This window comes from Delphinus delphis, chromosome 11, assembly GCF_949987515.2.
Source record: "Delphinus delphis chromosome 11, mDelDel1.2, whole genome shotgun sequence".
NCBI lineage: Eukaryota > Metazoa > Chordata > Mammalia > Artiodactyla > Delphinidae > Delphinus > Delphinus delphis.
In genome coordinates, this window is record NC_082693.1 from 16,649,922 (window position 1) to 16,662,440 (window position 12,519).

General features: G+C 38.5%; 1 protein-coding gene across 6 annotated transcripts in view; it reads left to right on the forward strand.

Moving 5' to 3' along the window:
* Positions 1-12,519, forward strand: part of PDE3A (phosphodiesterase 3A) — an 842,956-nt gene that overhangs the window by 447,482 nt on the left and 382,955 nt on the right. Inside the window, exon 1 of one of the 6 annotated variants that reach the window (XM_060024390.1) lies at positions 12,089-12,155. The exons of the other annotated variants lie outside the window; for them this stretch is intronic. The gene's annotated coding sequence lies outside the window, so the exon portion shown is untranslated. Of the gene's footprint in view, positions 1-12,088; positions 12,156-12,519 lie in introns of those variants that run through there. 6 annotated transcript variants of the gene reach the window in all.

Sequence of the window (12,519 nt, forward strand, 5' to 3'; positions counted from 1 at the left end):
TTTGTTGTTTTTCCCTTGCTGCTTTTAATATTTTTTCTTTGTATTTAATTTTTGATAGTTTGATTAATATGTGTCTTGGCATGTTTTTCCTTGGATTTATCCTGTATGGGACTCTCTGCCCTTTCTGGACTTGATTGACTCTTTCCTTTCCCATATTAAGGAAGTTTTCAACTATAATCTCTTCAAATATTTTCTCAGTCCCTTTCTTTTTCTCTTCTTCTTCTGGGACCCCTATAATTTGAATGTTGGTGCATTTAATGTTGTCCCAGAGGTCTCTGAGACTGACCTCAATTCTTTTCATTCTTTTTTCTTTATTCTGCTCTGAGGTAGTCATTTCCACTATTTTGTCTTCCTGGTGACTTATCTGTTCTTCTGCCTCAGTTATTCTGCTATTGATTCCTTCTAGAGAATTTTTAAGTTCATTTATTGTGTTGTTCATCTTATTTGTTTGCTCTTTAGTTTTTCTAGGTCCTTGTTACATGTTTCTTGTATTTTCTCCATTCTATTTCCAAGATTTTTGATCATCCTTACTGACAGTACTCTGAATTCTTTTTCAGGTAGACTGCTTATTTCCTCTTCATTTGTTTGGTCTCGTGGGTTTTTACCTTGCTCCTTCATCTGCTGTATATTTCTCTGTCTTCTCCTTTTGCTTAACTTACTGTGTTTGGGGTCTCCTTTTTGCAGGCTGCAGGTTCGTAGTTCCCATTGTTTTTGTTGTGTGCCCCCAGTGGGTAAGGTTAGTTTAGTGGGTTCTGTAGGCTTCCTGGTGGAGGGGACTAGTGCCTGTGTTCTGGTGTATGAGGCAGGATCTTGTCTTTATGGTGGGCAGGACCACATACGGTGGTGTTTTGCAGTGTCTGTGACCTTATGATTTTAGACAGCCTCTCTGCTAATGGGTGGGGTTGTGTTCCTGTCTTGCTAGTTGTTTGGCATATGGTGTCTAGGACTGTAGCTAGCTGGTCCTTTAGTGAAGCTGGGTCTTAGTGTTGAGATGGAGATCTCTGGGAGAGATTTTGCCATTTGATATTACATGGAACCAGGAGGTCTCTGGTGCACCAATGTCCTGAGCTCAGCTCTCCCACATCAGAGACACAGGCCTGATAGCCGGCTGGAGCACCAAGACACTGTCAGCCACATGGTTCGGAAGAAAATGGAGAGAAAGAGAAAGAGAGAAAGAAAGAAAGGAAGGAAGGAAAGAAGGAAGAAAGGCAGGAAGGAGGAGGAAAGAAGGAAAGAAAGAAATCAAATAAAATAAAGTTATTAAAATAAAAAATAACTATTAAAAATAAAAAATATAAAGTAAAAAAAAAAGAGAATAGAAAAAGAATGCAAGAAAGAAAGAAGAAAGCTTCCAAGCCAAAGAACAAATCCACCAATGATAACAAGAGCTAAAAGTATACTAAAAAAAAAAAAAAAAAAGACAGACAGAACCCTAGGACAAATGGTAAAAGCAAAGCTATACAGACAAAATCATACAAAGAAGCATACACACACACACTCACAAAAAGAGAAAAATGAAAAAAAATTTTTATCTACATATATTAAAAAAGAAAGGAGGAAGAGAGCAACCAAATCAGTAAACAAATCTACCAATGATAATAAGCTCTAAATACTAAACTAAGATAAACATAAAACCAGAAACAAATTAGATGCAGAAAGCAAACCCCAAGTCTACAGTGCTCCCAAATTCCACCATCTCAATTTTGGGGTGATTCGTTGTCTATTCATGTATTCCACAGATGCAGGTACATAAAGTTGATTGTGGAGATTTAATCCGCTGCTCCTGAGGCTGCTGGGAGAGATTTCCCTTTCTCTTCTTTGTTCTCACAGCTCCCGGGGCTCAGCTTTGGATTTGGCCCCGCCTCTGTATGTAGGTCGCCTGAGGACATCTGTTCTTCGCTCAGACAGGACGGGGTTAAAGTAGCAGCTGATTAGGGGGCTCTCGCTCACTCAGGCCGGGAGGAGGGAGGGGTAAGATTGCGGGGTGAGCCTGCAGCGGCAGAGGCCAGTGTGAAGTTGCAGCAGCCTGAGGCCCGCTGTGCATTCTCCTGGGGAAGTTGTCCCTGGGTCACGGGACCCTGGCAGTGGTGGGCTGCACAGGTTCCCGGGAGGGGAGGTGTGGAGAGTGACCTGTGCTCGCACACAGGCTTCTTAGTGGCTGCAGCAGCGGCCTTAGCATCTCATGCCTGTCTCTGGGGTCCGCACTGAAAGCTGTGGCTTGTGCCCTTCTCTGGAGCTCGTTTAGGCAGTGCTCTGAATCCCCTCTCCTTGCGTACCCCAAAACAATGGTCTCTTGCCTCTTAGGCAGCTCCAGACTTTTTCCCGGACTCCCTTCTGGCTAGTTGTGGCACATAGTCCCCTTCAGGCTGTGTTCACACCGCCAACCCCAGTCCTTTTCCTGGGATCCGACCGAAGCCCGAGCCTCAGTTCCCAGCCCCGCCCACCCCGGCAGGTGAGCAGACAAGCCTCTCGGGCTGGTGAGTGCCGGTCGGCACCGATCCTCTGTGCAGGAATCTCTCCGCTTTGCCCTCCGCACCCCTGTTGCTGCGCTCTCCTCCGCGGCTCCGAAGCTTCCCCCCTCCGTCATCCGCAGTCTCCACCTGCGAAGGGGATTCCTAGTGCGTGGAAACGTTTCCTCCTTCACGGCTCCCTCCCACTGGTGCAGGTCCCGTCCCTATTCTTTTGTCTCTGTTTATTCTTTTTTCTTTTGCCCTACCCAGGTACGTGGGGAGTTTCTTGCCTTTGGGGAGGTCTGAGGTCTTCAGCTAGCGTTCAGTAGGTGTTCTGTAGGAGTTGTTCCACATGTAGATGTATTTCTGATGTATTTGTGGGCAGGAAGGTGATCTCCACGTCTTACTTCTCTGCCATCTTGAAGGTCCGCCTTGTAATTGTTTATTATCATCACGATTACCATTTATCGGGTACTGGTAAGTTAAAAACACAGGTCCTGAGGCCAGGATGCCCCCAATGTTCTTTCTAATTTAATGTGTGTACTTCTTTAACGGAATGAGCACCCAAGAATATACTCAGCCTCTCTCCCCGTGAAGAAAAGCTAGCACCCTGACCATCATGTATCTAGGTGATTCTTCTCACTACCCTTTTTTCCTTTGACTCAGGTAAATATTATCTTGAATCATACTCATATTTGTTAACAATCCCTTTTAAATTTACAGTTTTTTTTAAAGTTTATTTTGAAGATTTGGTTCAGGGGTTGCAAACTTATGACCCTTACATATATCTGTACGTAATAATAGCAAATATTTTGGAGCGTTTACTATGTTCCAGGCACAATTCTTTGTTTTTTAATTCATTTTTTTTCTTACAATACCCCGTGAAATGGGTACTCTGTAAAGCCCATATTTTTAACCCCTGTGCTGTATCCCATTCATGTAAGATTACACCCCTATTTCTGTATTTACATACATCCTTCCAGGACATTTGGTCCTGTTCAAAATGTCCATTATATGTCTGGTCCATGCCAGAAAGTTTTTGATGATTGGGACTGTCCAAAACCATTTGCTGTGGACTACATCTGCTCATGGTCATTTTGGATAGGACCAAATGTCTGCTAACCACATACATGCATAGAGAGATTTTTCCCAGGGTTTGAATACAGGTTACGTCTAAGTGGTGGGCTTTTCATGATATTTTACTTTTTCCTTCTTGCTTTTGAACTGTTTGCTTTTTAAAAAAAAAAATAATGAGCATCTATCATAACTAAAACAGCAAAATCAAAATCCCACTGTAAATCGGCAGGCGGGAACAAAGAGTTAAGCTCGTTATAATGACACCTAGTAACAGTCAGAATTAACTTGAACCTTTGTATCATACAATTTGAACCTTGCCCTGACTTCCGTAGCATGTTTTGTTGTGTGGAAATTACAGATCAATCAAAATTGATTCTATTAATGTATTTAGTTATATTTTAGGCACAATGTACTGGGGAGATGTTCTGTGCTATGCGCTTGTTTCTCTCATTTTTTCGGGCCTGATCAAAACCTTGGCCCCAAATTCATGAGCACCTACCACATTCACCTTGCAATTGGTACCTAACTTTCAAACTTAATTTCTGGAAGGAAGCACTCAGCCTCCTTAGGGGTTTTCTTGCTCTCAGTGTGGCTCAAACACACACTCTTCCTAAATAGCTGAAGGAGGTGAGCCCTCTAGTACTTGCCTTTATCTCTTTCAAGTAAGGCTGAAAAGCTGAGTTCTATAAATCAAGAAAAACAAAGTACATTTAATTTATATTTGTAATTTCCAGTTTAATTCCTTAAGTCATATAAACGGTAACTCTTCTCTTATAGGTAGAGTGGCCCTGGAATAGTAGTATTTGCATCAATTTTGTTTGTACCGAGTGAACTGCATAAGAACACTCAAGTTGCCTTGTTTTACAGTATTATAGGTAGAATTTTATATTGCTCATTTTAATTAAAAATGCTTTATTTTAGTCTCAAAAATATATAGAAATAAATCATTCATGTCTTTTGTATATATCACAAAATATAGTGCTGATTTTTTTTCCTTTTCCTAGTTACAAAGAAGGTAACTAAAGCATAACTTTGCTCTAAGAGAGTGAGACAAAATGTCAACTGATTTCCAGTAATCTCCAAATTTGAAATAAGACAAAATGAAAAAAGTTTCAATTTTATTATAGCTGAGCTAAAGCTGCTTAAGAATGTGATGACAACTTTTGATATAAGCACATCACTGAGTATTCAAATACTCATAATTTTTCTTCATCCCTCAATCCATCCTTTATTGGCCAGTCTCCTTTTTACTAATGTGAAAAAGAACTCCAACGTATTTAATTTATGTCAGAGTAGATGCTTGTGATCCCAGCCCAAATTTCAAGGTTAAGTTGTATGAGTGCTCATATATTATTAGAACGCTGGATGTGAGGAAAACATTTAGATTAAGCCTACACTGGAAAATGGAATTAATAATTTATCAACTGCCCGTTTTAATTTTTTGAGTGACGAAGACTCTGAAATACAAAGTAGGATATAAATCCTGAATATGTGCCAGCAGTCAGGCTTTGGCAAAGAATATTATCAACATGACCCAGATGCAATGATATGGTGTTAAAGATTTGAATCAGCCAAAAAAGAAATTATTTCTAAGAGAAAAATACTAAGCTCATTTATGTAATTTTGGCCCATATATTTCAGAACTGATAGTTCCACTTCTTAATGAAGTTGTTTTGGTCCCCAAATTTATTGCTAATTAAATTATTTAAATCCACATAGTCATAAAGTTGTAGCACTGGGCTTTCAACCAAAGACGGTATATGTAAGAATAAAAATGCTGAAAACAATCTAAATGTTCAATACCAAAGGCTTGATGAGATAATAAAAAATAAAATCATACAATGAAATATTATCCAGCTATTAAAGGTATTCTGCAGATAGAAATAGTGGGAATGCAAGTTAAGAATGACATCTAGTAAAATTACATATTTAAAAGAAAAACAGCCATATATATACCAGAGAGTATACAACAGGGCATACTTCAATATTGTAACCACAGCGTTGTGGGAATTATATGTACTCTTTACTGTCTTTGTCTAGTTCTTTTTTTTAAGTTTCTGATGTCTTTTCCACAGTTGAGTTAGTTTGCTAGGGCTGCTATAACAAAATACCACAAGCTGAGTGGCTTGAACAACAGAAATTTATTTTCTCACAGTTGGAAGCCAGCTGTTTGATCAAGGTGTCAGCAGAGTTCGTTTCTTCTGATGCCCCACTCCTTGGCCTATAGATGGCTGTTTTCTCCCTGTGTCTTCACATGGTCTTCCCTCTGTGTGGATCTGTGTCCAAATTTCCCCTTCTTATAAGGAAAGAAGAAGTCATATTGGATTAGGGTCCACTGGAATGACCTCATTTTAACCTAACTACCTCTTACAGACCCTATCTCCAAATAGAGTCACATTCTGAGATACTGGGGTTGGGACTTTAACATATGAATTTGGCGGGGGGACGTAATTCAGCCTATAACAACAGTGCTGATATATTACTTTTATAAAGAGAAATACAGGAACTTCATCTTGACAAGACAAAGAGGGGGGAAAGACCCCTTTTTCTCAATAGTTCTCTTAATTAATTAATTGGTCTTTTTGTTTATACATCAGCCTCGTTGGGGTTTCGTTATTATGAGTCTGTCCTTCCAAATTTTCATCAACTCTAACTATTAAAGCTTTGGCCCAGCTCTTGTACAGTGATGATCATTGGGCAGTGCACAATTGTGAGGCACCTCCTGAGGCAGCTGGTTAGTCCATTTTGGGTTCGTTTTTGAGCTGCGACAACTTCCTTAGCCTCTTGGTTTAGCCTCTTGTTTCCTCAGCCTTCTTATTTCAGTTTTCAGCCTCTTGTTTCCTTAGCCTGATGTGTAGAAAGATTTTTAATTTAACGTTGGGGGAAGCAACAATTCAAATCTGAAACTTACAGAGAAACAGTAGTCCTGTTTTCCAGATCATAGCCAGTAAAAGGAAAAATAAATTCAAGGAAAAAATTCAAGGAAGCCAGTCAAGAGCTATTCTTTCTCTTCCCTGGTTTTTTTTTAGCACTGTGCTGTGTGGATACCACTAACCATGGAACCCTGGGAAAAAAATGAGTAAATTCCTATAATCATAGAAATCTGGAAACTTCCTGATTATAAATCTCTCTCCTAGAAGATGTTGCATACTATTGGTTTAGTTAAAAAAAAAGCATGAGAAAGGGAGGGTTTTTCACAGGAGGAGGCTGAAGGAGCAGCAATAAATACAGAAAAAACTAATGACATGGGAAGGAGAGTTCACATATACTTGCTATAATCAAAGATTTATTTACATATTCTCTAAAATATGTTTCAAGGAAAGGTCTGATATAGATTACCAAACAGTATATGTTTATAGAAATTCATTTTTAAATGTTAATACTCAACATTATTCTGTTTGGGGAAATTCACCATTGTAAAATATCAAATCCACTAGAAATTAATTAATGTATTTTCAACAAAATTCCAATTAAAAAACAGGATAGGGCTTCCCTGGTGGTGCAGGGGTTAAGAATCTGCCTGCCAATGCAGGAGACACACGTTCAAAACCTGGTCTGGGACGATCCCACATGCCACGGAGCAGCTAAGCCCATGCGCCACAACTACTGAGCCTGCGCTCTAGAGCCCGCAAGCCACAGCTACTGAGCCTGCGTGCCACAACTACTGAAACCCATATGCCTAGAGCCCATGCTCTGCAACGAGAGAAGCCACCACGATGAGAAGCCCGCGCACTGCAACAAAGAGTAGCCCCTGCTCACCACAACTAGAGAAAAGCCCAGGCTCAGCAACAAAGACCCAACGCAGCCAAAAATAAATAAATAAAAAATAAATTTAGTTATTTATTTATTTAGAAAAACAGGATATTTAAAGAAATTAATGCAAGAATTCTCAAATTCATCTCATAATAAACAAGACAGAATAACCAAGATATTCTTAATAAAAAGAAAAGTATCAAGAGAAAACCTAACATTTTAAAATGTGTTCCTAAAATATAACTAATTTAAAAAAAAATAAAATAAAATAAATTCATTTTTATTATACATCTTTCAAAAGAATACAGTAGTTTGAGCAAAATAAATGGAAAAATATTTTTATAACACTCCATCAAAATCTCGTCTCTTCTTTTAATGCCGCACACTAAATGATACAGTATTTACAAGGTCTTTTTTTTTTTTTTTTCAGTGGAGTTAACTTGTCTAAATTCTAAGTGAAGAGATTTTACGGGTTAGGAAAAGTAAATATATCAGACTTGAAAGTAGTTTCTCATTAACTTCATGTATGCTGATAAAATGAAGTTTTCTTATTCTCAGGAACAAAATAGTCCATTTATAAAAATATATACGTATTAGCAACTGGTTTTATGTCCATCCAGATGCATGTTTGTAATGTATAATGTCAACTGAATTCAAATGGACTTGAGATACCTAAAATGTATTTGACAACTTAAAAGCATCATTAAAGTAAGAAGTCAATACTTAAAGTCCTCAATCTAGAAAGTATTTAAGATTAGGATCATCTTGAATACACATCTATCTTAACAGGGAAATAGCCACATATGGCAAAATCATTGGATGTAAACATGAAAAGAGAACAGATACGTCTAAAAAAAATAAATCTAATATCAACTTCTCTTTCAAGATTTCAAGTGCTACAGATCTTTCTTTTGTACATAAACCTTTAAAAGCAAATCTCGTCATCTGTTTTGCTTCCACATGTACACAATGCAAGCATTTTGATCATTGCTCTATGGTGAGTACAGCTCTCATTAAAAATGTTCAGATTGATGTATATACACTACTACATTTAAAATAGATAACCAACAAGGACCTACAGTAGCACAGGGAACTCTGCTCAATATTCTATAATAACCTAAATGGGAAAAGAATTTGAAAAAGAATAGATACATGTATATGTATAACTGAATCACTTTGCTGTACACCTGAAACTAACACAGCATTGTAAATTAATTGTAGTCCAATAGAAAATTTTTTAAAATGTTCTTCTCTCCCTATTACTAGATTCAATTATTTGCATGGCTAGAAACAAACAAATAAACAAACAAAACGAATGACTGTCTCCACACCGACCTCCCCAGTGCCTAAGGAAGCATTTGTCATCCAAAACAGGACACGATCTTTGGGAGTATATCTTATTTGAAAAACTTGTAGGCTTCATCAAAGCCATATACACAAAGTAGTGGGTGGGTAGCAACACAGATTCTTTTCTAATTTAAAAAGGACCTGGATAACTTTGGTACTTCTGATGTCCCATAAATATTACTTGCCAAGGATTATAATAAAGAAACAAATCACTTAAGGGTAATTGCAGCCTTATGAGGCCTCCAGTTAGCTGTGTAGGTTAGACCTTGTAGGATTTAGAAACCATCTTGCAGAAAAGAACTGGGAAATTTGCAAATGAATAAGAAAATAGGCCCCCTGGCAGGGTCAAAATGCTCTTCCGCATCTGGTGTGAAATTCTTTCTATGGTTGCAGCTAATTATTAAACCACAATAGAATCCTAATTTATGACATATTTCTGGAATATTATAATGAGATAATTCCAGAATGTGCTTGCATAGTTGAAACTGAGAACAGCTGAGTGAGGCAACACGGTGGCCTTAAGAATTAGTGAACTAAAATAAAAGTGGGGGGGGGGTGGCATTGGCTGGGGAAAACATGGATTGTCCAGAAAATATGAATATTTGATATGAAAATAGTGCTAGGGGAAGTCAGGAAACCTGAGAAAGTAATAGGCTGAATAAGAAAACAGGCTTTGAATTCTTCTGGAAAGAAAATTATTACATTAAGCTCTATCTTTTATTCCTTGAAAAGGCAGGCAATAGAAGCACTTACAGCCAAGGATAAAAATGAGAATCTTTTTCATTTCCTTTTGGTGTCTGTTATATCAATGCCTAGAACATTTCTGAACATTCAGTAGAGACACAACACTTTACTGAGGAAGAATTTCATGGTTTTGAATGTAAAGAAAGACACCTAAGTCTGTTCAGTTTTCTCTGGCAACCATTTCTCTTGTGATTTGTGTATTTATGACTTACTAGTGTTTGGCTGTACGTTGAGGTGAGCTAATCAGAATCCATTTCTCGTATTCATTTTCTTTTAAAGTCATCTAAGTAGCATATAAGCACCATGAGAGCTAAGTTTTATCTAGCTTATTCTCTGCTATTCACCCAGCATTTAGAACAGTGCCTGACATGGAGTAGTTGCCCCATACCAGTTTGTGGAGTGAATACACACAGCGAGAGCATAATTCCGATGTTCAGAATAAATGGAAAGTTTCTAAGTTTAGCCAATCAATTATTATCACTCACTCAACCAGTTCCACAGACAACTTTAACTGATCTGTACCTGTAAATGGCTTAAAATCGAGTAGAGGAGACAAAGTACATATGTACCATGATCTGATATCAGTGGAAGGGATTGCCTGATCTATAGTCTTGATGTTGTAGTGTTCTGAAAGCCAAGGGAAATGAAAATGCTAAGAAATTTTGTGTTGTCAACAGACCAAATACTACAGGAAGATCAAAGAAGGTGAGGTAGAGAAGGGGCATTGGGTCTAGCTTTTAGGAGATTCAGTGGGAGGCCTTCTATTATACATAGTGACCAAGAGCATTTTCTCTGGAATCAAGTCCCAGCTCTGCCACTCTGTAACTGTGTGTCCTCTCTGTGCATCAGTTTCTTCATTTGAAAGACAGAGGTGATAATAATACTACCTAACTCATCTTGTACTTAAAATTTTTTTTTAATTTATTTTTAAATTTTTTAACATCTTTATTGGAGTATAATTGCTTTACAATGTTGTGTTGGTTTCTGCTGTATAACAAAGTGAATCAGCTATATGTATACATATATCCCTATATCCCTTCCCTCTTGCATCTCCCTCCCACCCTCCCTATCCCACCCCTCCAGGTGGTCACAAAGCACCGAGCTGGTCTCCCTGTGCTATGTGGCTGCTTCCCACTAGCTATCTGTTTTACATTTGGTAGTGTGTATATGTCAATGCTACTCTCTCACTTCGTCCCAGCTTACCCTTCCGCCTCCCCGTGTCCTCAAGTCCATTCTCTACGTCTGTGTCTTTATTCTTGTCCTGCCCCTAGGTTCATCAGAACCTTTTTTTTTTAGATTCCATATATATATGTGTTAGCATACAGTATTTGCTTTTCTCTTCCTGATTTACTTCACTCTGTATGACAGACTCTAGGTCCATCCACCTCACTACAAATAACTCAATCTTGTTTCTTTTTATGGCTGAGTAATATTCCATTGTATATATGTGCCACATCTTCTTTATCCATTCCTCTGTCAGTGGACACTTAATTACTTCCATGTCCTGGCTATTGTAAATAGTGCTGCAGTGAACATTGTGGTACATGTCTCTTTTTGAATTATGGTTTTCTCAGGGTATACGTCCAGTAGTGGGATTGCTGGGTCATATGGTAGTTCTATTTTTAGTTTTTTAAGTAACCTCCTTAAATGGAGGTTCTGTACTATTCTCCATAGTGGCTGTATCAATTTACATTCCCACCAACAGTGCAGGAGTAAATGACTCTACTATCCAAAGCAATCTACAGATTCAATGCAATCCTTATCAAATTACCAATGGCATTTTTCACAGAACCAGAAAAAAAATTTTATAATTTGTATGGCAACAGAAAAGACCCTGAATAGCCAAAGCAATCTTGTGAAAGAAAAACGGAGCTGGAGGAATCAGGCTCCCTGACTTCAGACTATAATACAAAGCTTCAGTAATCAAGACAGTATGGCATTGGCACAAAAACAGAAATATAGATCAATGGAACAGGATAGAAAGCCCAGAGATAAACCCACGCACATACAGTCACCTTATTTTTGATAAAGGAGGCAAGAATATACAATGGAGAAAAGACAGTCTCTTCAATAAGTGGTGCTGGGAAAGCTGGACAGCTTCATATTGTACTTTTGAAGATTAAATGAGCTAAAATATTCGTGAGAGGTTTAGAACAGTGCCTGCCGTGTTGTAGATACTATTACGTGTTAGAAATGATGGTTATCAAAGCTGTAGGGAAAGTACTTAGATTTTAAGAGTTTTAAAAGGAGAGGACAGTGAAGCTTCTCTATGCCAATCTTCTGCCAGTGAAAGAATCCCTCCCATACAGCTCCTTAAGTTTAATTATGCAAGTTTAAGGGAAGTGAGGTATGTAATTCTCAATACCTATAGCCTTCTCATGTTAGGCAGATTCTGGCCTGACTTCCATTGATACCAACTGCCTGGACTTCATGCCTGTGAGGAATCCTCTCCTCAGAGTGTGGGCTGGACCTAGTTACTGGGCTTTAACACATACAGTATGGCAGAAGTAGAAGGACGTCGCTTCTATGATTAGGTTACAGAAGACTATGGCTTCTATCTCGCTATCCCTCTTTTGGTGCTGACACCGTCTGGCCCTCCTGCTCTCTCACTTGCTCTCTGAAGCCAGCTTCCATGTCGAGACATGATTACAGAGAGACCATGTGGCAAGAAACTGAAGGAAGCTGCCAGCCAATAGTGTGTGAGAAACTGAGGCCTTGGTACAACAGCCTAGAAGAAATTGAATCCTGCCAACAGCCAAGCAAGTGAACTAGGAAGTAAATACAGTAAGTCCCTTACACATGAACTTTCAAGTTGTGAAATTTCAAAGATGCAAACATGCCCTTTGTATGGCAGCTGTTGTACTGTACTACTGTACTTTCCAAGGTATGACACTGTAAGATTTTAAATGTTTTCTTTATTTTTGTTTTTTATGTATTATTTGTGTGAAAAGTATTATAAACCTATTACAATACAGTACTATACAGCCAATTGTGTTAGTTGGGTACCTGGGCTAACTTTGTTGGAGTTACGAGTGAATTGGACTTGTGAACTCGCTCTTGGAAGGGAACTTGTTTGTATGTTGGGGACTTACTGTACTCTCAATCAAGTCTTGAGAGAAGTGTAGCCTTGTGAGAGACCTAGAGTCTG